General features: G+C 41.4%; 1 long non-coding RNA gene across 2 annotated transcripts in view; it reads left to right on the forward strand.

The window, feature by feature from the left end:
* Positions 1–22,206, forward strand: part of LOC121823212 (uncharacterized) — a 31,768-nt gene extending 9,562 nt beyond the window's left edge. The window contains exons 7-12 of one of the 2 annotated variants that reach the window (XR_006064600.2): positions 6,556–6,638; positions 9,907–10,301; positions 10,767–10,858; positions 16,470–16,638; positions 17,567–17,757; positions 21,382–22,206. This is a non-coding gene — a long non-coding RNA (uncharacterized LOC121823212). Of the gene's footprint in view, positions 1–6,555; positions 6,639–9,906; positions 10,302–10,766; positions 10,859–16,469; positions 17,351–17,566; positions 17,758–21,381 lie in introns of those variants that run through there. The other variant, XR_013045084.1, reaches the window with a different exon arrangement.
* The last annotated feature ends 397 nt before the right edge of the window (positions 22,207–22,603 follow it).

The following is a 22,603-nucleotide window of genomic DNA, read 5'->3' on the forward strand; positions in this document are numbered from 1 at the left end:
GGTAGGAGACACATAGGAGAAAAACTGAACATGACTCATTGAACAGAGAAAACACTCTCAAATGTGGCATTAAAAATACTACACCGAGCCACCAACGGTCAGATTCAAAGGTGTCATTGTAGTGTTCTGAGAAATGCCCTCGGAATATGAAGGGGAGGAGACTAAGAAAAGCTAACTTTCACATATGGAATGGAGGGAAGAGACTGGTCTGGTCAACTGAGACATAGTCAGAGAACTGTAGATAATGAAGAGAGTGCCACCTTAACTCTGGCATAAAGTATTGCCAGACTGTGGAAACAGTTCAAAAAGTGTATGGAGGACCCCCCCCTGCCTCCCCCCTAAGAGAGGACGCATCATTCCCCTCCCCTCCCCCAGCTCCTTCTTGCAGCCGCTCTGATTTTGGGAAATAAAAACGGCAGGAAATTCAGCATTTGTTCTTGGCAGCAATTCCTTTCTCTTCAAGCCCCCCCCCTCCTGCCCCCCGCACCGTCCCATTTCCTATTCTATCTGTAGCTCATGTCCTTCCCAAGCACCTCCAAATAAAAGTGCTACTCACTCTCAGGGTCAAAGTATCGCCTTCATAATGATTTCCTTCAAGGCCATCGTCTTTCGTCCATATAGGACAAATAGATGGGTGAAAAAAAAAAAGCAAAATGCATCTCCCCTGGCCAAAACATTTCTGAAATTGTTTATTTCATGAGAAATGCATGACAGATGGTGTGAGTAGTGGTGAGGTATTCAGAATGGAGCGAAGTTTCCTACTGTTCTGTCAGATGTTTCCACTCTCTGTTCCATCCATTAAACGCTGACTTATTTTTCTTCCCCTAACTTGAGTTTGGCTTTTTGAAAAATAATGCTTTTGGTATTCATTTAAGATTTTAGGTTCCTACTGGAAACCTCAATGTGAAATGTAACCTTTAGACAGCACAGAATTAGTGGCTGGTAGCACCTAATGGTAACTGTGGCAGCACAGAGAATAGGATGTGGAGTGTTCAGAAAGCAGTGTGTTACCTGCGACTGTGCAAATCATCCAATTCAATGAGTACATTGGCGCATAAGTCATTTTAAATCTGTTTAGTGTTAAAAATCCAAGAAGCCTGATTGTATCAGTGAAGGTTAGCGGAATGGGTTTGTGAAATGATACTTGCATTATCTTCAGGGTGACTCTATTATTCTACATCATGGTAAACCATGAATACTTCTCTCTACTTTATGGTCAAGAGTGGATAAATATACAAGATTTGAGTGTCCATAAGCAAACACCTAAGCGTGTGTGTGTGTGTGTGTGTGTGTGTGTGTGTGTGTGTGTGTGTTACACACATGCAACTTTCAAGACAATGTTGAGTAGAAATGCTCTCAAATGTACTCTACCCTCCTGACTCCTACTTGGCTTACAAATGTCATGTCTCCTACATGCTTCTCTTTTAGTACCCTTTTGTCCGCCTCCCCTTTATGAATACCCTGAATGACAATTTTGGAAAGGAGCAATAGCTTCTAGGAGAAAACCTGTGAAAGTATAGAGGGTGATGTTTCAAATGGGCATTCCAGACAAGTATCATATTTTTATTATTCCTGCTGAGTCAGATCCTTTGGAGAAACGAGTTACTCTGAGGGTGCTGATCTGTGATAACGATTTATACTCCTATCAGAGAAACAAGCATTAAAGATGCTATCCAAATGAAAGACCCTCACAAAGGGAGATTTTGTTTTCGCAACGAAACTTTCTTTGCTTAAAATTAAAGGAATATTTTCAAGGTTACTCTGGAAATAAATGGACTCTACTTGGCAATCTTCTCAAAATGGAAAGTACTGAGGCTTCCTCTGCCAACTTTCTGAGCACAACTGACCAAAGCATAGAAAAAAGAAAAAGAACCCCAAACTCATCTGCTTTAATTGTCTGATGGACCAGCAAATCAATTTAGAGAATTATTACTTTATTTTTACAGAAGATATTTGCCAAATAGATTGCCATCTGTAATTGTTTTTTTAAACACAGCATTCGGTAGCATAATTGGCCAAAAAAACTCTGTTGTCGATACAATCCTAATGATAATTACAAACTGAAGAGAAACTGGAATATTGAAATCTGGGTAATTTGAAGCAGCTTTGTGTGTGTGTGTGTGTGTGTGTGTGTGTGTGTGTGTGTGTGTGTGTGTGTGTGTGTGGCCAAAAAGATTGTGCTGCACAGTTTTGCCTTCTAGATTTCTTTGCAGTCAGAATTAGAATCTGTGACATGCCTGAATTAGTACCAAAGCTTCTTAGAGTAACTTCCATGCATGTGTGGGCATGAGGGTGGTACTTGTGTACATACAGGTACACTTGCCCATGTGGAGGCCAAAGGTTGCTATCAGATGTCTTCGTCTCTGGCACTCTGCCTTATTTTTTGAAAATGAGGTCTCTCACTGGACCTGGAGCTCTCTATTTTGGCTAGACCAGATGGCCAGCAAGCCCCCCGGGTGTGCCTATCTTGCTCTGCAGAGCTGTGGTTACTGAAACACACCATCACACTGGATGTGTATTGGATATTCTAACACAGGCCCTCATGCACATGTAGTAGGCATGTTACCCATTGAGCTAGCTGCTCAGACCTTGAGAGGAACTTTGAGGGAGCTGTGTCCTGCCACCAGTTCGGTGTAGAAACCTTAGGCAGGTTATTTCAACTTTGCGGCATGGGCCAAGCTCTCGGAGGAAGAGGCTGTTCTCTTTCCTGAAGTGAGCTCACTACTCCCGTGTGTTCATTTCAAAAATATGCATCTACCCTTTATTTGTAGGTGTTTACAAAGTTGATACTAGCCTGAACAAGCAATTCCATTACCAATAACAACTCCAGAGCTACAAACAAGCATTTCGGGGATTCTGATCCTTTTGGGGTTTAGATAAAATTCTGCTGGGACTAGTGATTATCAGTCAAGATGGATTCTGGTCGGATATGTTAATTAGTGTTATGGTTTGTCTCATCCATTCCATTTTCCATTCCAACCAGATGTTTAGGCCACACTGTGGAGTGTCAAGAAACTTAAGTGTATCCCATTGGATCCTGGTGCCATTGTCCTCAGAGTGAAACACACACACCCTCCCAGGATAGGCAAAGCTTCTGCAATCCAGCTCCGGCCTTGCTGAGTCAGCTCTGCTAGGCCCCTCGTTATAATTCCCTTTAGTCTTTGGTCATCTTGTTTTATCTGATATTTGCTCTTGCTGGACATTCCACCAGGAAGCACTCACGTGAACCTCCATGGCTCAATTCAAATGCCGTCAGAGTGGCTCTCCCTGGCTGTATCAGTCACTATTGCTCCATCTTCTTCGTTTTACTCATTGTACTTATGCTTCTTCTGAAACTTTTTTTTCCTTTCTGCTCGTTATTCATTTTCTTTCTCCTGTTGCTAAAATGGAAAAGTGGGGGAGGGTATGCAACTGCTCTACTTTTCCTTTGCTATCTGTTCTGTACTTAGCACACAGTAGGAGAGGGCTGGATACCTGACAGATCAATCAATAAAAACTGGATGTATAGTGGTTGTGCCCCTAAACACAATTTTGCCATCCAGTTTCAACTATCCACTATCAACAATCCAACTATCAATGATCCATACAAAAACGTAGCCAGAAGTTTCTCCAGTCCCACCTGGCACATCGGTCCCACAGCCGCTTATAAAATAATCATTCAGAGGCTTAATATTATTTGCAAACTGTATGGCCTAATGGCTCTGGTGTCTTGCTAGCTAGCTCTTATATCTTAAATTAACCCATTTCTGTTCATCTTTGTTTTGGGATGTGTTCTGTAGTCTACTGGCATGTTGCTCCTTGGGCGGCAGGCTGGCGTCTCTCCCGCCTGTGCCTTTCTTCTTCCTGTCTCTCTCTTAGATTTCCTGCCTGCCTCTAAGCTGCCTCACCATAGGCCAAAGCTGCTTATTTATTAACCAATGGGAACAACATATATTCACAGTGTTCAAAAAGGCATCCTCCAGCACAAAAATGTTCAATGGAACCTTCCAAAAATTAACAGAGTGTAGTTTAGACGATCTGAGAGAGACAAGGTAGATTGGGGAGAACTCTGTAGAGCAAGCATAGTTTATTTTAGTTGCACGTTCATTGTCTTAGAGAGGGAAGGTATTCTAAGAGGTGTATTTTCAAAAGCCAAGAGATACAGCTTTCATTCACAAGAATGTCACACAGCTTCTTGTTCTTCAGATGAGCAAGATGTAAAGCCATTCCATTGTTAGAGCTTGGAAAAATCCCCACATCTAAGATCATGAAGTGTATCTTGTGTGCTCTGGGATCAACCCAGTTGCCCCAAGAGTTATCTTGCTTACTCTGCCTGATCCTGTTTTCTTCTTCCATTTCAGTTTTTTGCATTTGAGGATATTCTGGCTTCATCTTAACACATTAAATGGAATGCCACTTAAGGGGCTGGAGAGATGTTTCACTGGTTGAGAGCATATACTATTATTCTTCCATAGGAACCAGCACCCATTCTTTCCTCTGTGCATACAACATGCACATGTGCACACACACACACACACACACACACACACACACACACACACACACAAGAATAAAAATAAAATAAATGATTTTATTGAGAGGGTTTCCCCTCACCCTACTCTCCAAGATCCTCCTCGCCTCCTCACCCACCTGTCATCCACACTCTTTCTTTCTCTATCATTAGATATCAAATAGGCTTCCAAAAATAATAAAAGAAAACAAAAACCATCAAGAATAGGACAAAACAAATATGAAATGTACAGTGGATTTTAGTTTTTTTTTTTTTTTTTTTTTTTTTTTTTTAATGCATTGCCATTTGAGGGACGAAGTCTTCCTTTCGCCTGCTCTCCTGAATACTTTGTTGGAGGAGCCTCTTAGGAGGTCTTCCTTCTGCCTTGAGAGACAGACAGTGCCACAGAATTTGGGGTCTGGAGTTGCTGCTTTAGAGGCCCCTGGTTCTGTACTAAAGCCAGGACCACGGTTACCTTAATCACACTTCTCAATGGGCTCCTTTCCCTTGCAGTAATATTAACTTCAATGCTGGGTTGCTTTGAGGAGATAATCAAGTCAGTGCTTAGAATAAAAGAAGAATAAATAAATATTAGTTATTATTCTCAGTAAACCTCATCTTAAGAAGAGAAATGGTCTTATTTCTCCCAGAGTCCCCCCAACCCAGTGACTTATAGCTGTCACCCTGTACTCTTACGAAAACATGACCAAGTCATACAAGCCCCTTTCAGCCACACTTGAGACCTGTACTGTATTGTCTGCCCTCACAGTGTAGAAATGTACTGGTTTGTGTTGGAGATGTCTTAAAGGGCTTTCATTGGTTACGTTCTACAAGCAGCAACCGAATTTCAACTGCATTAACTGTTTTGCTCAGGGGCATATGATCCTTCTTGATCTCCTGTCCATTGTCACAGAAACACCTTCTGTAACTTGCATCTATTGGCTTTTCTGTCATGTGGAAGTAAACCCAGCATAAGGTGGATAGATGTCTATTCCATGTCTCCGTAGAAAAAGTTCACACAACAGAAAGGCATACTGTCAGTACCATTGTCAGAGCCAAAACACGTCTACTTCTACACCCTGGGTGCAGACTGAACTTGATTCTGAGAATGTCTCCCAAGGCCCACCCATAGCTGAGGAGCTAAGGCAGATGACAACTGATGGGGGAGGGCCACGTTTCTTTAGGAGTGTAGCCACCTGGAGGTTTCCCCCATACCCCAGGTCATGGGAATAAGGACAGCACTAATTGGATTCAATAAATTAAAATCAATCAATCAATCAATATTAAAGGAGGATATGAGATTGAGAGGGAGATATTTAGGGGGGATCACGGGGAAGGCTGGTGGGGAAGTGAAGGGCAGATATGATTAAGATACATCAAATAACAAGCATAACATTTTCAGTGAAGCACTACACTTTAAAGTCTGTCATCTTCATTCACTGACTTAGCAGTTAATATATAATCATTGAACTGTTATGGACTTCCCTTTTATATAGATACTTATTATTATTATTATTATTATTTTATTATTATTATTGTGAGAGTGTGTGCATGCACACATGTGCACATCATGGCACATGCATGAAGGTCAGAAGGCCTTGTGGAGTCACTTCTCTCTGTCTACCTTTCTTGGATTTGGGGGAGGGAATTTAATTCAGCAGTGTGGGCAGCAAGTGCCTTTGTCCACTGAGCCATCTCACTGGCCCACTGTTTTTGTATTTTAAGAAATGTGGAAATGGCTTGGGGTAAAAGACATGGGAAGCCCATCACTTGTTTCTGTATAAGCAGCTCCCTGGCCATGCTCGCCTTCTTCCATCCAACCATGGTGAAACCTGCTTTTAAAATGCTTCATAACTCCTCCTGAAGAGTCGGTTTTCCCAGCATGTTATTCTGCATGTGTGTTTCATGCTCTAACCTTCCTATTTGTCTGGCATGTGCTTCCTTTGACTTACTGGGTCCTTGTGCAGACACTGGTGTACATGGGTGAATAGCGATTCTTTCAATTGAATTTTGAGCCTTTTTTTTTTTTGATTCCTAAGAATACCTTTTCTTATCCTTCTACACAGCAGTTTTATCCTTTGAGCTGTTCAGAAGTTTATGGAAGAAAAGACTGGGAATATGAATAGGATAAGAAAACATTGTTTTCAAAGTAAGTGCTTTTAAAGCAAAACTAGCTTTAATTTTTAAAGTCACTTCTCATTTTAAAATTAACTAAAATCGATAAACATTGTATATATTTATCATGTTCATATGCTACTTCGAAAGATATTTCTATGTTGTAGAAAGACCGGATAGGGTGAATGAACTCCTGCATTATTTCACATAATCTTTTCACAGTAAGAACACTTAATATCTACTCTCGGTGAGTTTCAAAACTGCAACACACCGTTATTAACTCTAGTTAATAGTCTGTGTGATATAGTATTTGAACTTCTTCTTCCTAACTGAAGTTTTGTAGTCCTTGGTCAGCAGCTACTTCTTTCTCTCTCTCTCCCTGACACTTGGAACCTGGAAACCAGCATTATGCTTTCTGCTCCTATGAGTTCCAAAGTTTTGCCTTCATGTTAATGAGATCTTGTGTAGCCCAGGGTGATGGTTAACACAGATGATCGTCAACGTGATAGGATCTAAAATCACCTAGGAGATGAGCCTTTGGGTTCACCTATGAGGGCCTGTCTCCAGTAGGCTTAGTGAGGTAGAAAGGCCAGACCTGGATGAGGATGGAACCATTGCACAGGCCCTGGTCCTGCACTTCATATAGAGGAGGAGGCCAGCTAAGCAGGAGCATTCATTACTCCCTGCTTCCTGATTGTAGACACTATGACCACTGGCTCCAGCTTCAGCCATCCTTACTCCCACACACCAGGGCTGTACCTTTGAATGATGAGTTGAAGTTGCTCTTGTCAGGGTATTTTTATCACAACAAAACAAAAAATAACTCACACAGCCAGTGTTTTTAAATGTAAGACTGTCTCCTGTTGAATCACAGAACCAGTGTTCCAGGTGATACAAAAACATGTTTACACGAGCCAAAAAATCAAGGACTCATACTAACCAAAACTGTAACACTGATTTCTTTTTAGCATTTATTTCTTTTTGCATTATATTTTTTGTTTTCACTGTAGAGATTTTCTAAAATTCCAAGGAAATTCATTATATAATTGTATTCACTATGATCTTATGCACTTTCTATTGTATAAGTGTATATTAGTAACTACTATAAATATATATTTTAAAATTATATACATTTAATTGTTCCTCTTTCTTTGTAAAAGTTCCTTCTGCTCACAATGTACTATGAACTTATAAATTATGAATCATAAGGCTTGTGAAGCATTCTATTCAGTGGCTGTATTATATTTGTGTAAATATTATATAATACTTACATAAATAATACACTGTTGGTACATGAATCAGTTTATTAATAGTAATAACATTAATAGTCTTATGATTTAATCTGTATGCAGTTGCACAATAGGCAGAGTATGCATATAATAACATATAAAAGTTTTCTGTGATATATTGCTATATAGCTTCCAAAAAGTATGCACAACACACACACACACACACACACACACACACACACACACATACACACACACACACACACACACACAAAGTTCTGTTTTTCTATTTCTTGGTTGAAGCTTCTGGAGTTACATCAGACCACAGGTTAAAAAAAATGAACATAGACAATTTTTAAAGTAAAAGGTCTGTGTTAGGTTACAACGAGGCCAGGGGTCACTAGCCAACTTCTTGGATGATTGCTCAACTGTATCTTCAGAGAGCCAATTTTCTCACATTTGGCCTTTATGGTCTGTGTTACAAATGGCTGCTTCACTCAGGTTATTGTGTTATGATCGTTGATTCAAAGTGGGAGAAAATCTCCAAAGTTAGAAAGCTTTTGTGTAAAACAAGTTACCCAGGGGTATCTACCTGCATTTCCTCCTCTGTACTAGTCCTCTCCTGCTCCAGGGAGGCTGAGTGGTAATTATTTCAGTCTTCTATATTCTATATTAGTAGGGAGGTTGAGGGGAAAGACATTTTGAATATGTTCTTCCTTGCATGTAGCACCTTTGGCAGTCACTACGTTTAGCCCCATACTTTTGGTCTGAAAGTTGCTCTTGACCTCTCTAAAAGGACAGATGCCCTATACATGACTTGGAGTTCCTCTGCAAAGGTTAGTTATTTATTCAATCATTTATTCACATCAGTAAGATTTCAAGGACATTTGCTGTATATGCTTTGGGTTGCAGTCTAATACTACCTATTTATTTTCTTGCACTAATTGTTCCAAGCTTGGTCATTCGGGGTCTTTGTGTTGGCCTCTGTGTCTTTTTGATAAACTCCAATCTTCGTTTCTCTTTCTTGGCATTCCCTTATTTCGGGACAAGGTAAGACATTCCAGGCCTGTTATTTTTATCTCTAGTCTTTGTCCTAGAATAAGACATTTCATCAGGAAGTGGTGGTGGTGGTTGTTCTGTTTAAATTAGTGAGTAATTTCGCAAACGAAGGTTTCCATGAGGTTGTTTAGTACTCTGTATCTTTTAATCAGAGTCATATTTTCTTCCATTTTACTTCAAGTCTTACTGCTGCTAGAACACATAAAAACTTCATATACATATACAAAATAACTGAACTCAAGGCTGTTCTTTGTGTCTTGTATTCACTAAGACAAATGAAGTTTTTCTTAAGCACATAGTTGATTTTCTTTAATAGAAATAGAACCAGGGTGGGCCACAGATTTTTAAAAAAGTAAAAATCGCTTCATTGTAACAAATGAATATATAAAAGCATCACATTGCTAGATTAAAATAGCCACTCCAACATTTGTTCAGTCCTAAACTCTGTATGCCGTAGATCAGTGGTTCTCAACCTGTGAGTCTCTACCGCTTTGGGGGTTGAATGACCCTTTCAAGGGGGCCGCCTAAGACCATTGGAAAACACAGGTGTTTATACTATGACTCATAACAGTAGCAAAATTAGAGTTCTGAAGTAGTAACAAATTAGTTTTATGGTTGGGAGTCACCACAACATGAGAAGCTGTATTAAAGGGTTACTGCATTAGGAAGGTTGAGAATCTCTGTCCTAGACCTTTAGCATAGCCACTCTGAAAGGTATTTTCTTGAAGTGCAGAACAAAGATCTTAGCCTCTGTGAACCATAAAGGAGAAAATCAAGCTTGCCCTAAACCACTTTTTTTTTTTTTTTCGTTTTTTGAGACAGTGTTTCTCTGTGTAGCTTTGCGCCTTCCCTGGATCTCCTTCTGTAGACCAGGCTGGCCTCGAAATCACAGTTTCTCTTCCTCTAGAAAACGGCCCCAAGAATCAGATTCAGAACCATGAGTTCTATATAGAAAAGTAAAAGTTCAACAAAATGTCTGAGGCGCCACGCGATTCCATTTCTGATGTCGTTCAGGGAACATTGCAGGAGAGTGGGCGGAAAGACCGTAAGAGCCAGAGGACCAGGAAGTTCGCCATGAGGTCCCATCTCCTAGTAACGTCAGACGCTACATCCGTAAAGTCTCACCAACATGAGTTGAACTAAACGGACAACAGACCTGCTATAGGGGAAAGTCATGAGGCCTCGATCCATGTGAATGACAGATACTAAAGAATGCTCTTCGGCAGAGAAGAGCACATCAATTAGTTATCCAGTGCTGAATGGTCAGCTCTGACAACATGCGTACAAATAATAGTTTACAGACAGAATATGTTATTTTAAGGAATATATATGTATATACACATACATATATGCATGGAATGACAATTAATGGAAAAAGAGACCATGGATTTGAAAGAGAGCAAAGAGAGGTATGTACAAAGGTTTGGAGGGGAGAAACAGAAGGGAGGAAAGTTGTAACTACATTATAACCTTAAAAAGAAAAAAAAACAAAAAGAAAAATTTAAGAACTGGGAGGAACTGTGCTTATGTTTGTGCAGGCATTCTAACAAAAATTGTACAATGATAGAGACCATTAGAAGCTGAGCTAAATGAAGAACAAAGATTTTTGTGTAGTGAGGTGTGGTGGTTTGAAGATGCATGGCCTCCATAGTCTCATAGATTGGAATGCTTGGTCATTGGGGAGTGGCACTATTAGGAGGTTTAGCCTTGTTGGAGTCGATGTGGTCTTGTTGAAGGAAGTGTGTCACTGGGGGTGGGCTTTGAGGTTTCAAATGCTCAAGCCAGACCCAGTGTCCTCTCTCTCTCTCTCTCTCTCTCTCTCTCTCTCTCTCTCTCTCTCTCTCTCTCTCTCTCCCTGCTGCCTGCCTCTTCAGATGTAGACTCTTGGCTCCTTCTCCAGCACCATGCCTGCCTTCATGCCAATATGCTTCCCACCATGATGATGATGGACTTAACCTCTGGAACTGTAAGTCAACCCCATTTAAATGTTTTCCATTATAGGAGCTGCACGGTCATGGTGTCTCTTCACAGCAATTAGAACAATGACATGGGAAATAGATTCACCAGTTACTTTGATAATAAATCCATGGATCTGGGGAGATGGCTCAGTGAGTAAAACCGAGGTCAACTGAGGTCACTTGTGGTCAAGCCTACATGTTCCTGGGATGCACATGGTGAAGGACAGAATCAACTCCTGCAAGTTGTCATCTGACTGCTATAAACATGCTGTGGCACATGCATCCTCTCACACATAAATAAGTAAACATAATACAAACTTTAAAAATAGCAAATCTGCACAAATTTTTTTTTTGTTATTCATCATGGAAATAAGGTATCCTGTCCAGACAGTAGATTCCCGAAATTGAGAGTTATCAATAAAACTTAGGTGAAGAATAACTATAAAGTGTTAATAAAGCTCCATTAAGAAAGAAAGTTAATATAAGAAAAGCTGGACATGATGCATCAGGAAAACCACGTATGAAATTGTAGTAGAGATTATAATAAACATGTTGGCTGATCACCAATCTGATTTTGACAATTGGAGAAAAAAATACTTGTTCAGATTTTTGTTTTATTAGTTTTTTTTTTTTAATTTTCAACACAAGGAGTTACTCTACAGCCTAAGCTGGCCTGGAGTTCACTCTGTAGCCCAAGCTGAGTTTAAACTTGTAATAATCCTTCTGCCTCATTTTCTTAAGTTCGGTGACTATAGGTATAAGATACTATGTCCAGCTTCAGGCTTTGTTGCTGTTGTTGTTTTGGCAAAATATTGTGTAAGTGAATAAAAATTTAAGTTTATATAGACAACGATTTCTCTAGATGTTTATATTTGACTTTAAAAATGTATAATCTAATAGTTTTATGCTCAATTAAAAAAAGTTGGAAACAAATGGTTTACCTTGACCAAATTTAATAGCTGTGACTTCTATAGATTTCAATATTCATACTCATTTTTAAATACTATATGGAATTTCACATGTATTTAAAATCACAAACTGGTCTCTAAAGGTTCTTAAACTTTCTTTCATTCAAAGACTGAGTGTACCATTTTCACAAACTGTTCATCGCAGTGCGTTTAGTGTGGAGAATGTGGAGAGCTCAGGGGGAGGCGTCTAGCAGGGAGAGCAGACCGAGGCCCCAGAAGCAGGGTGCATGCAGCCAGACCTCTAAGAAAGCTTGTTTAAGTTCAAATGCTCACCCCCTGAGCTAAACTCCGACAGACTTTATTATCCTATATCCTATGTGTCAAGAACCACGGTGGGTCTGGAACAGTCAGCAGCTTCATCTAGGGGATTCTTAGCAAGTGTTTCCGAGTGGCTCTTCATGCATGACTTTATGCCCACATCTTAAAGTATGTGTGCCCCAGCAGGAGACCCAGGAGTCCATAAAGAAATGACGTCTTAGCTGGCGGAATGGATTTTAAGGGCAGAGTCTGTTTATTGGAGATTTGCCTGGAAGGAAAATAAACTCCCAGTTTTCTGAAGGGAGCCAGCTAGATTATCTAGTGAAAATACTTAACCAGATTAAAGCAGAAGCCTACATTCTAGACCCAGAGCTATCTAGTAAACCCAGGAATGGTGAAAGATCGCTGTGTAAGACCCTGCACTGAAAGGATGTGTGACTACGATATAAGAATAGATGTCAAAGGTAAGTGGGAGACTTTTATCCTAAAACAAATGAAAAGCAAAGGCCCTGAGTCTCAGAGAAGATGCTGGAATAAGGCACCAAGGAAGACTCACGCTTGGAGACAGCTTGGTTAGCTCAGCAGGAGCCTCTAGTATGAGGTCAGCTTGACAAAGAATGGTGCCAGATACCAAAGCTTCTGCCTGCAGGAGTCTGCTGCTTAAATATAGCCTGACTCTGGAGAGCAATAGTTCTTGACTATGGGATCATGAGGGCCAGCTGGGAAACTAGAAATTACAGAGGTTTAAATAAGTAGAATGTGGACTAAATTAAATGCCATACTCTGAACTGTGAGACAAAAAAAGAGGCTTTGAGTAATGACTAAAGATATTCAAATAAAACTTGAATTATAAGGCATCAATATCAGCTCACTAATTGTTAGAAATGAACCATAGGAGGGCAAGATGTCAACAATAGGTGGCACCGGACAAACTATAACACTGTGTGTATGCATGCACGTGTGTGTGTGTGTGTGTGTGTGTGTGTGTGTGTGTGTGTGTGTGTGTGTGCAGGCCAGAAGACAAGTTCAGGTGCCATTTCTTAAGTGTCATTAACTGCCATCTGGACCTATACAGGCTGGCCAGTGAGCCCCGGGATTTACCTGTCTTGGACTCCCCTGCACTGGGATTACAGGCATGCAGAAGCAAGCTTGACATTTTAAATGTGGGTTCTGGGGCTCAAACACAGGTCTTCATGTTTAGGCAGTATGTTGGTCAGTTTTTGAAAGCTTGACACAAACTAAAATTACTTTGGAAGAAGGAACCATAATTGAGGGAGGGCCTTCATTGGATAGGCCCGTGGGCATGTCCATGGGGGCATTTTCTTAATAAATGACTGGTGTAGGAGAGCTCAGCCCATTGTAAGTGATGCCACTCCTGAGAAAGTGGTCCTGGGTTATAAAGAAAACAAGTTGAGCAAGTCATGGGGAACAAACTAGTAAGCAGTGTTCCTCCATGGTTCCTTCCCTATGTTCAGTTTCTGCCTCCAGGTTCCTGCCTTGGCTCTTGATGTTTTGATGGCTCTTGTGTCGGCTTAACAGCTGCACACGAATCTACTGATATCTTAATTATTTTCTGCTATCCCACGGCCCCTCAGTCAGCACCCCACCAGCCACTCAGGCTGGGGCCTGGCGGGGCTTCCAGTATATAGGTTAAAATTAAGTCTCTATCATTCTATTTATCAATAAGACTCAGAAGTCAAAGGCTGGGGTGAAAACTTGCTAGCTCAGAGAGGCTGAGTAGCAACTAGCTGGCCTTGCTTTTTGTCTGGAGACACTGCAAGAGACATGTCTCTTCTCTTGTTCCAGAACCAAGAGAGCTCAAACTCTAGTCCCTGGCCTTACCTTCTTGTGTGTCTTCTTTATCCAATTTTCTGGCTTCTCTATGGCCAATTCTGGTCAGCTAGGCACTGACTCTGCCCCCTGATTGCAGGTATAACTTTATTGGACAGTCTCAGGAGTGTCAGAGTGCCATCAAAATATCCTACCATAGGCTTCTCTTACTGGTGATGCAAATCAATCCTTTTCTCCTCAAGTTTGTTTTGGCCAGTGTTTTATCTCAGCTACAGAGAAGCCAGCGAGGATAAGTGGCAAGCACTCTACTGTCTTGAATTACTTTCCCAGTCCCACCAGGCACTTTTTAATCTTGAAATCTTAAGGCAATTTCTTTTTTGTACTACCTTTCCAACATTTCCTATTTCTTTGATTTAAAGGTGATTCTTATAACACTCAAAACATTTTCCTAGTGATGTGGCATTTATGTACATATTCTGAATGAATCATGGCTTAAAAACTGCCCGCTGCTGTGAGGAGACAAGAGGAATTGAACCCAGGGCTTTGTGCGTGCTAGAAAAGTACCCTACCACTGCCCAAAGCTGGCCTGCTTACCATCATGCTCTTCTTAGTCTATTGAGATTGCTATAACAGAAAGATCATAAACTGAGTGTCTTGTAAATAACAAGAAATTACTGCTTATGCAGTAGACCCTCTGATTCAAAGGGCACCTTTCTTTGAGCTTTTCTAAGTGGGAGGAGTGAAGGGTCTGCCCCACACATGAGGATACCACCCTTATGACGCAGTTACCTCTTTTTTGTTTTTGTTTTTGTTTTGTTTTGAGACAGGGTTTCTCTGTGTAGTTTTGGTGACTGTCCTGAATCTTGCTCTGTAGATCAGGCTGGCCTCAGTGATCACAGAGATCAGCCTGGCTTTGCCTCCTCAGTGCTGGGATTAAAGGTATGTGTTACCACTGCCTGGCATAAAGCATTTTCTTAATTAGTGATTGATGGGGAAGGGCCCAGGACATGGTGGTTGGTGCTATCTCTGGGCTAGTGGTCCTGGGTTTTATAAGAAAGCAGGCCGAACAAGCTAGTAAGCAACACTTTCATGGCTTCTGCATGAGCTCCTGCCTCCAGGTTCCTGTCCTGTTTGAGTTCCTGTCCTGACTTCGTTCAAGGATGGACTACAATGTGGAAGTGTAAGCTGAAGAAACAGAACCCCTTCCCTCCCCACGTTGCTTTTGGTCATGATGCTTCGTCATAGCAACAGTAACCCTAAGACAAAGTGGGGAAGGCAGAATTAGAAAATGGCAATTTTTAAAATAAAGCCTTGTGATTACTGAGAAGATACTGTATGCCCTCACTTGTCTTTCTTCTCTCCTGTCTATCATCCTCACCTGGTGTCATCCATTCTCCTCACCATTCCCACCCGCTCTCTTCGGTTGTTTTTACAATAATATTTTCATTTATTCTGTGACAACTTCTTACATGTCCTCGATGTATATCGGCCATATTATCTTTTTGAGGTTGGGGGGGTCTCACTAGGTAGCCCAGGCTAGCCATGAACTCACTGTATGACCTTGGATGACTTAAAATTAGTGACAGTTCTCAGCCTTAGACTCCCATGTGCTAGGTTTGCAGACAAGAGCTGGCATTTCTAGTTTTTCATTTAAATAGTTTAGTCCTACAATTACATCATTTTGAGCTCTTCCTTTATATTCTGACATCATTTATCAATTCCTTGCGACATGGATGTGTGCCTGTATACGTGTGTTTACCTTATTTCATTGTGTTGAAATTTGAAATTTCTATTCACCAGCTGGGAACACTTTAGAGCACTTCTCCTTTCAAGATTATCTAGTTCAAGTTTACCTTCTGATGAAGAAATTGAGGGTCCAGGTATTGAGGGGGTGTCCAAGCTGAGCTACACAATTGCATGTCTTAATAAATAACAGACTGAGCTGAACAGATCCAGTGGCCTGTTCCCAGCCAAATGCACATTTTACTGCCCAGTGTGGCCCTCACTCTGTAAAAAGCACTGTGTTTGTGGAGTTCCTCTGAAATTTCCCTTCCTATAAGGAGAAAGACCAGTTTGTGCCAATTGCTGTTTGCCTGGACTTTATCATCCATTGTCCCAGCAGGATGCTGTGGCTCCTTTTATAGCTTCACTTTATAACTTCTTTAAAAGGAAATGCTGAGCAAAATTCATGGCTCTTTTACTTAGATAAAAGAACAGCCAGTTAATAATTTATTAAAAAAATTTTTTTTACTACCATATGGATTTTGTCCTATCATATATATATATATACTCTAAAATTTTAAGAGTGTAAACATCAGTGTTTTTAAAATCATCTCTCCAAAGAGTTATAAAGCAGTAAAGGAAATGAAATCTGTTAGCCTTGAAGGTGACCCTATAGAAATCAATGGTCATGCACATAGAAAGACATACTTTCTTACTTAGCTAGTGTAGTTGGTCTCTCCCAACTTCTGTTGAAGACATTTATGCTTCTATTGTGAGAGCTCGATGTTCCAAGAGAACCACCCAAGTTTATTCTAATATTCTTTCCTTTCTGTCCAGGCTGATGTTCTGCCACACTGAAGTTGTGTTCTTGTGTTTTCAGATGCTTCCTCCATCGTGTCCTTCTGACCACACCATCAGCCCCAGTCTACAGCTGGTTTTACCCATCAGCCTCTGATGTCATCTCACAGGACCTTGTGTGATGACTGCTGGAATCATCATGGTTCATGGAACAATGAAAATTTAGACAAGACTGAAAATGATTCGATAAGGCATGGGTTTCTGAATTTGTTGGTTGGGGTCCCTACTTTGCTATGGTTCTTGGGTTTGTTTGGGGGCTTGATGACTCTCTGGCACCACACACCAATGTGGTGGTATTGTGTCCCCCAAAATATCGTGTACCTTAATAAACTTATCTGGGGTCAGAGAACAGAAAAGCCACTAGTTAGGCAGTGATAGCACATGCTTTTAATCCTAGCATTCCAGAGATAGAAATCCTCTGGATCTCTGTGAGTTCAAGGCCACATTGGAAACAGCCAGGCATAGTGACTCACACTTTTAATCCCAGGAAGCAAGCCTTTAATCCTAGGGAGTGATGGTAGAAAGCAGAAAGGTATATAAGGTGTGAGGACCAGAAACTAGAAGCATTTGGCTGGTTAAGCATTTGGCTGGTTAAGCATTCAGGCTTTTGAGCTACAGTTCAGCTGAGAGCCATCAGGATGACACAGAAGCTTCCAGTCTGAGGAAACAGGACCAGCTGAGGAATTGGCAAGGTGAGATAGCTGTGGCTTGTTCTGTCTCTCTGATCTACCAGCGTTGAGCCCAATAACCCACCTCAGGTTTGATTTTATTAATAAGAACTTTGAAGATTCATGCTACACACCAACATTTCAATCACTGATAAAATCCCTCTCTACTTCCCATGAGTCTTTCCTGTTGAAAATTTCAGAAACTTCAGTGGAGATGCAAGGTTAAGAGTCTCTATGAAGCCGGGCGGTGGTGGCGCACGCCTTTAATCCCAGCACTCGGGAGGCAGAGGCAGGCGGATCGCTGTGAGTTCGAGGCCAGCCTGGGCTACCAAGTGAGCTCCAGGAAAGGCGCAAAACTACGCAGAGAAACCCTGTCTCGAAAAACCAAAAAAAAAAAAAAAAAAAAAAAAGAATAAAACTAATCCAGGTCATTTTTTTCTTCTTCTTTTAGGTGAGATCTTATTTATGATCTGGTGACTAGAATTTTTTTTTTATAAATATCTTGTGCATTGACTGGAGAGCTCTTTACAGAGTCTCAAGTGATTTCTTAGTTGGGTTATTAAAGTCTTTCATAGCTCTACTTTGCTTATCCGACGAATTATGGAGAGATGCTTTGCTGGGCCAAATATTAACCACGTAAAGGTATGTCTCCTGAAACCTGAGCATGTGGTAAATTATACAGCAAAGGAGAATTAAGATTCGTAATCAGCTGGTTTTAAAATAAGGAGTTCACCCCAAATTAGCCACCAGGGCCTAAGATCTTGACTCTCATTATCCCATGGATGAGTATGTACTCTTGTTCTCAGTACTAACTTCTTGATGACGATGTTGTTGCTTTTACAGTCCTATTAGTGACTGTCCTGTAAATGACAAGCTGTGTATCGAGCTCTTGCTGTACAATCTCTTACCCCTTTCCTCTACGCCTCTCCTTCTTTTTCTCCCTCTTCTTCTCTCTCACTGTGTTACATGCCATCCAGGCTGCTCTTGAATTCTTTCTCATCCAGCCTATGTCCAAAGTGCTGAGACTGTGTGTGTGCCACCACATTCAGCTTATGGGACAAGTTCTACTTTGGCTTCTTTCAAATTACTACTAGAGTCTTAGCCCTTTGTCCCTTTCCTTTCTCTAGGGCACTGGTTCTCAGCCTTCCTAAAGCTGTGGCCCTTTAGTACAGTTCCTCCTGTTGTGGTGACTCCCAGCCATAAAATTATTTTTGTTGCTACGTCATAACTGTAATTTTGCTACTGCTATGAATTATAACGTAAATGTCTGTGTTTTACAATGGTCTTAGGTGACCCCTATGAAAGGGTCACTCAACCTCAAAGGAGTCACAACCCACATGTTGAGGACTGCTGTCTTATGGCATGGCTGCTATACATTTGGTTCTACATATGTGCTAAATTCCATATTATGAAGGATTATAAAGGATTGTAGGAGTGAGAGGGGTCAGGACACCACAAGAAAAGACACAGAATCAGCTAACCTGGGCTCCTAGGGGCTCACAGAGACTGAACTAACAATCAGGGAGCCTGCACAGATCTGACCTAGGTCCTCCGCATATATGTTATGGTTGTATAGTTTGGTGTTCTTGTGGGGCTCCTAAGAGTGGGAGCTGGGCATCTCTGACTCTTTTGTGTGCTTTTGGGACCCTTTTCCTCTTACTGGGTTGCCTTGTCAAGCCTTGATAGGAGGGAATGTACCAATCTTATTGCAACTTAATATACCTTGTTTGATAGCTATCCTTGGAAGGCCTCCCCTTTTCTGAAGGGAAGCAGATGAAGAGTGGTTCTGTGGGGGAGGGGAAGCAGTGAGGAGCGACTGGAAGGAGAAGAGGGAGGGGAAACTGTGGTTAGGATGTAATATGTAAGAGAGAAATAAAATTTTTAAAAGAAGAATGGAAAAAATCCCATATTATGTTAAAGCTTTGTCGTCTTGTTTATAGTTACCTCAGCATTTCCCCACCCATTGTTCTTCATGCTCATCTTAATGTCTATACTTAAAATTTTCCACGTTTTCTTTGGGCAGCCGAATTCCTCTCCCCATTCCAGCTTGAGAGACTCCTGGATAGAGATTGTCTGGGCTTTGCTTTTCTCTTTCTGTTTTTCTTCTTTTTGGTGGTGTTGGGGTGTTAGTCAATGTTTTTATTTCCCTTTCACCCTTGAATGTTGTTTTTTTTAGAAGCTGGCTCTTAGTTCTTTCCAGAGTCTCCAGACAGACCTACTACAGCTTCTGGCTCCTGTTGTTCCTATGAAGAAGCCAGATGCCAGCCCCACTGGTATTATTAAGTATTACAGCTCTCCCTCCGGCAGATATTAAGATCATTTCCATCTCCTCCTTTGGAGTTGCCTGGTTACAGTTTTCCCTGTTATTGTCCTGTTTGAGAGTGCCCTGAACTTCAAGCAGGAATGACGTGTGTTTTAACTCTATCAGAAGATCTCCCGTCAGTGTCCTTTGGATGATGCTTCTGCCCTAGTTCTTCCTCCGTGTCCTCTGAATGCTAATGTTACAATAAAACCTTTTGACCATGTTCCATGGGCTTATTTTGCTTATTCTCCCCCACACACCCCACTCTTTATTCTGTCTCACTTTGTTTATTTTTACTGATACGTGTCTAGATTGTAGTCTTGTATTCATTAGTGTCTGACAGACTGTTCAGAACTGGGCTGGTAAATTTGATTTGAAATGCTTTACATTGGCAATTTTAAATTTGCAGAAAAATTTAAAGAATGCTAGGACAAATCCCCCCATTCCTTCATCTAGATTTCCTTGACAGTCATTTCCTATTCGTCACCAAACTCTTCCCATAAGGGTTAGCTAGACCGTGGTATGCGTAGATATACACATGTGTAATTGTGTGTGTGTGTGTGTGTGTGTGTGTGTGTGTGTGTGTGTGTGTGAGCAAATTGAGGTAAGCTGTAGTTCTCAAGCCGTATCACTGCTACTTCCATGTGTTTGCCTCCTCTTCTGCCCACTCTTGGAATTTAGTCAGTGTCTCGTCCATGTGCTTGAGGCCGCCCTCACCTAATGGGTCACTGAAACCTCTAATGGCTGCTTTTTTTCCTTTCCCGGATGCATCCTTTTCCTGGCCTTGCTCTGTTCTTGGTCCTGAACTACAAACGGGACACTTTTCTGAAAGAGAGAAATGTGCTTGACATCATCAGCCCACCAGGAGGAAGCAATCACATCTCTCAAATTGAATCCATGCAGTGCTTATCTCTGAACCTCTCTGGTTTCTTCACAGATGTATAATCCACCTAGGATGTTCTCCATGTTGTCAGTGAACTCGCCTACCGCAGCATATTACATCCTTCCTGGAAGGAGAATTTCTCTCTGCGGTCCTTAACAGATTGCTAAGACATGTCTTCTGTTACTTTATAGTTTATTCTTGATCCTAAATGCATTTATCCACTGTTATTGGAAGCATGTAGTTCTGGGACTGGTTTTTTATGCATTTTCAGGTTCCACGGAAAGTTGATTGTATTGAGTTTGAGGAATGTAAGTTAGGCTTTGAGAATAAAAGATGGACAGTTACAATGACCTCTAATGTAATTAGGGAACTTGTATAACATCTTCATGGTGGCTCTGAGCATTTGAAATCATATTGTGATACTTCAAGTACTACCATCTGTCTTTTCACTTTCTATTAAACAGAGCCACCAGATATAATGCACGCTCCCTGGTCTCACAAGAGTTCCATTTTTCGTTTCTGCTCAGTCACTTCACATCAGCCATGTTCTAAACACAGATTCATCAGTAAGAAAATATTTTGGAGCCGTTGGTCACTGGAATCCCATTGACCCTTGCAAATACTAGAGTCCATTTTGTGTTACTCTTGGTTACTCTACAGTACTTAATGGTGAAACGTTATTGCTGAAGATATCACATACTTGAGAACACAGCAAAATTAAGCTGGTATTAGCCTGGAAGCTTCATTCATCCTGCTAGCGTTCATGGTGCTGGAAGGTGCTATAAGTGTTATTGGGGGGGGGAATTATTGTCAATATTACCTAGTTATGGCTACGACTGGCAAGATACGTCCATTAGTCCAATAGCGGTATGAATGTTATGGGATATCGAACTACTTACTTTCTAGTTGGATTTAAGGCCAGCTACATAGGATGGAACTCAGGTCTGGCACCATTGAGGGAACCAAAAAAACCCATGACTAAATAGATCTTGGGCCCTAGCAGAGAGCCTACTACTATTATTCTTCTAAATGGACATAGTGTCATACCAACTCCCCTAAACACTTATTATTATACCCATAGATCAGTGCATTTGGCATTCCTCATCAGAGAAGCTTCCATTTGCTTTACATCGAAATAAGCATGAACGCCCATAACTGGTCAGAGAGAAGAGAATGAGAGACCCTGGAGTGCTCAGCCCTGCACTGGGCATCTATATCCCACCCACTAAGGCTCAGAGATCTTCACGGAAGAGAGAATGAAAAGATTGTGAGAGCCAGAGACGATAAAGGACTATGACAAAGCAGTGTTCTCCAGACACAACAGCGAGGTTGTATGGATAAACTCACAGTGGCTGTAAGAGCAGGCACCAGACTGTGCAAGCTTGAGCCATCCAAAATTCCAGCACAGAAGGTAGAGGTGGTCATGAAGTCCCACCCCTAGCTGAGATGATATTGGCAATTAATGGCTGCTTGGAAATGAAAAGTCAGTTTTCTTATAGGATGTAGCCACTGAGAGGCTACCCATGGCTCAGAAGATGCCCCTATACCCAAGTACACACTGGAGGCACTAAGTAGACTCATTGGGTTTAAAAGAAAAGGAACATGTGAAATTGGAGGTAGCAGGGATCTGGGAAGAATTAGAGGAGATGGAATAGGGGTAGGACTTGATAAAAACATGTTTGAAAGTATAAAATTCTTCTTAAAAAATATTTATTTATTTACTTTATGTATATGAGTGCTCTATCTGCATGTATGCCAGAAGAGGGTATCAGATCCCACTATAGGTGGTTGTGAGCCACCATGTGGGTGCTGAGAATTGAACTCAGGACCTCTGGAAGACCAGTTAGTGCTGTTAACTGCTGAATCATCTCTCCAGCCCCAATATGAAATTCTAATACAATAAAGAACAAAGAAAAAATTGTAGTCTATATAATTGAGTTTAGCCCCTCCTCCCCCCAAAAAACTTTTACTCCCCTGAGAACATGAGCATGGGAGATGTGGCCCTGCTTCTCATCTTCCATATGGGAGAGATTCCCCTCCCCCTCCACCCCTGGTCACCAGTGGCAGCTGGGAGAGCTGGCCCTGAGGTCATAGGAGTGGGAGAGCTGTGCCTGCCCCACTCACTAACAGCAGCACTCTGGAGAGTGGCCCCAACACCTCACCTGGACAACGCAGTAGAGCTGGCCCTGAGGTGTAGGTGTGGGAGAACCAACCCTGAGGATGTGAAATCAGGAGAACTGGCCCTGCCTTCTGTTCATTGCTGCAAGGGATGAAGCAGACTAGAATGCTGGAGAGCTCACCCT

Source organism: Peromyscus maniculatus, chromosome 16, assembly GCF_049852395.1.
Source record: "Peromyscus maniculatus bairdii isolate BWxNUB_F1_BW_parent chromosome 16, HU_Pman_BW_mat_3.1, whole genome shotgun sequence".
Classification (NCBI taxonomy): domain Eukaryota; kingdom Metazoa; phylum Chordata; class Mammalia; order Rodentia; family Cricetidae; genus Peromyscus; species Peromyscus maniculatus.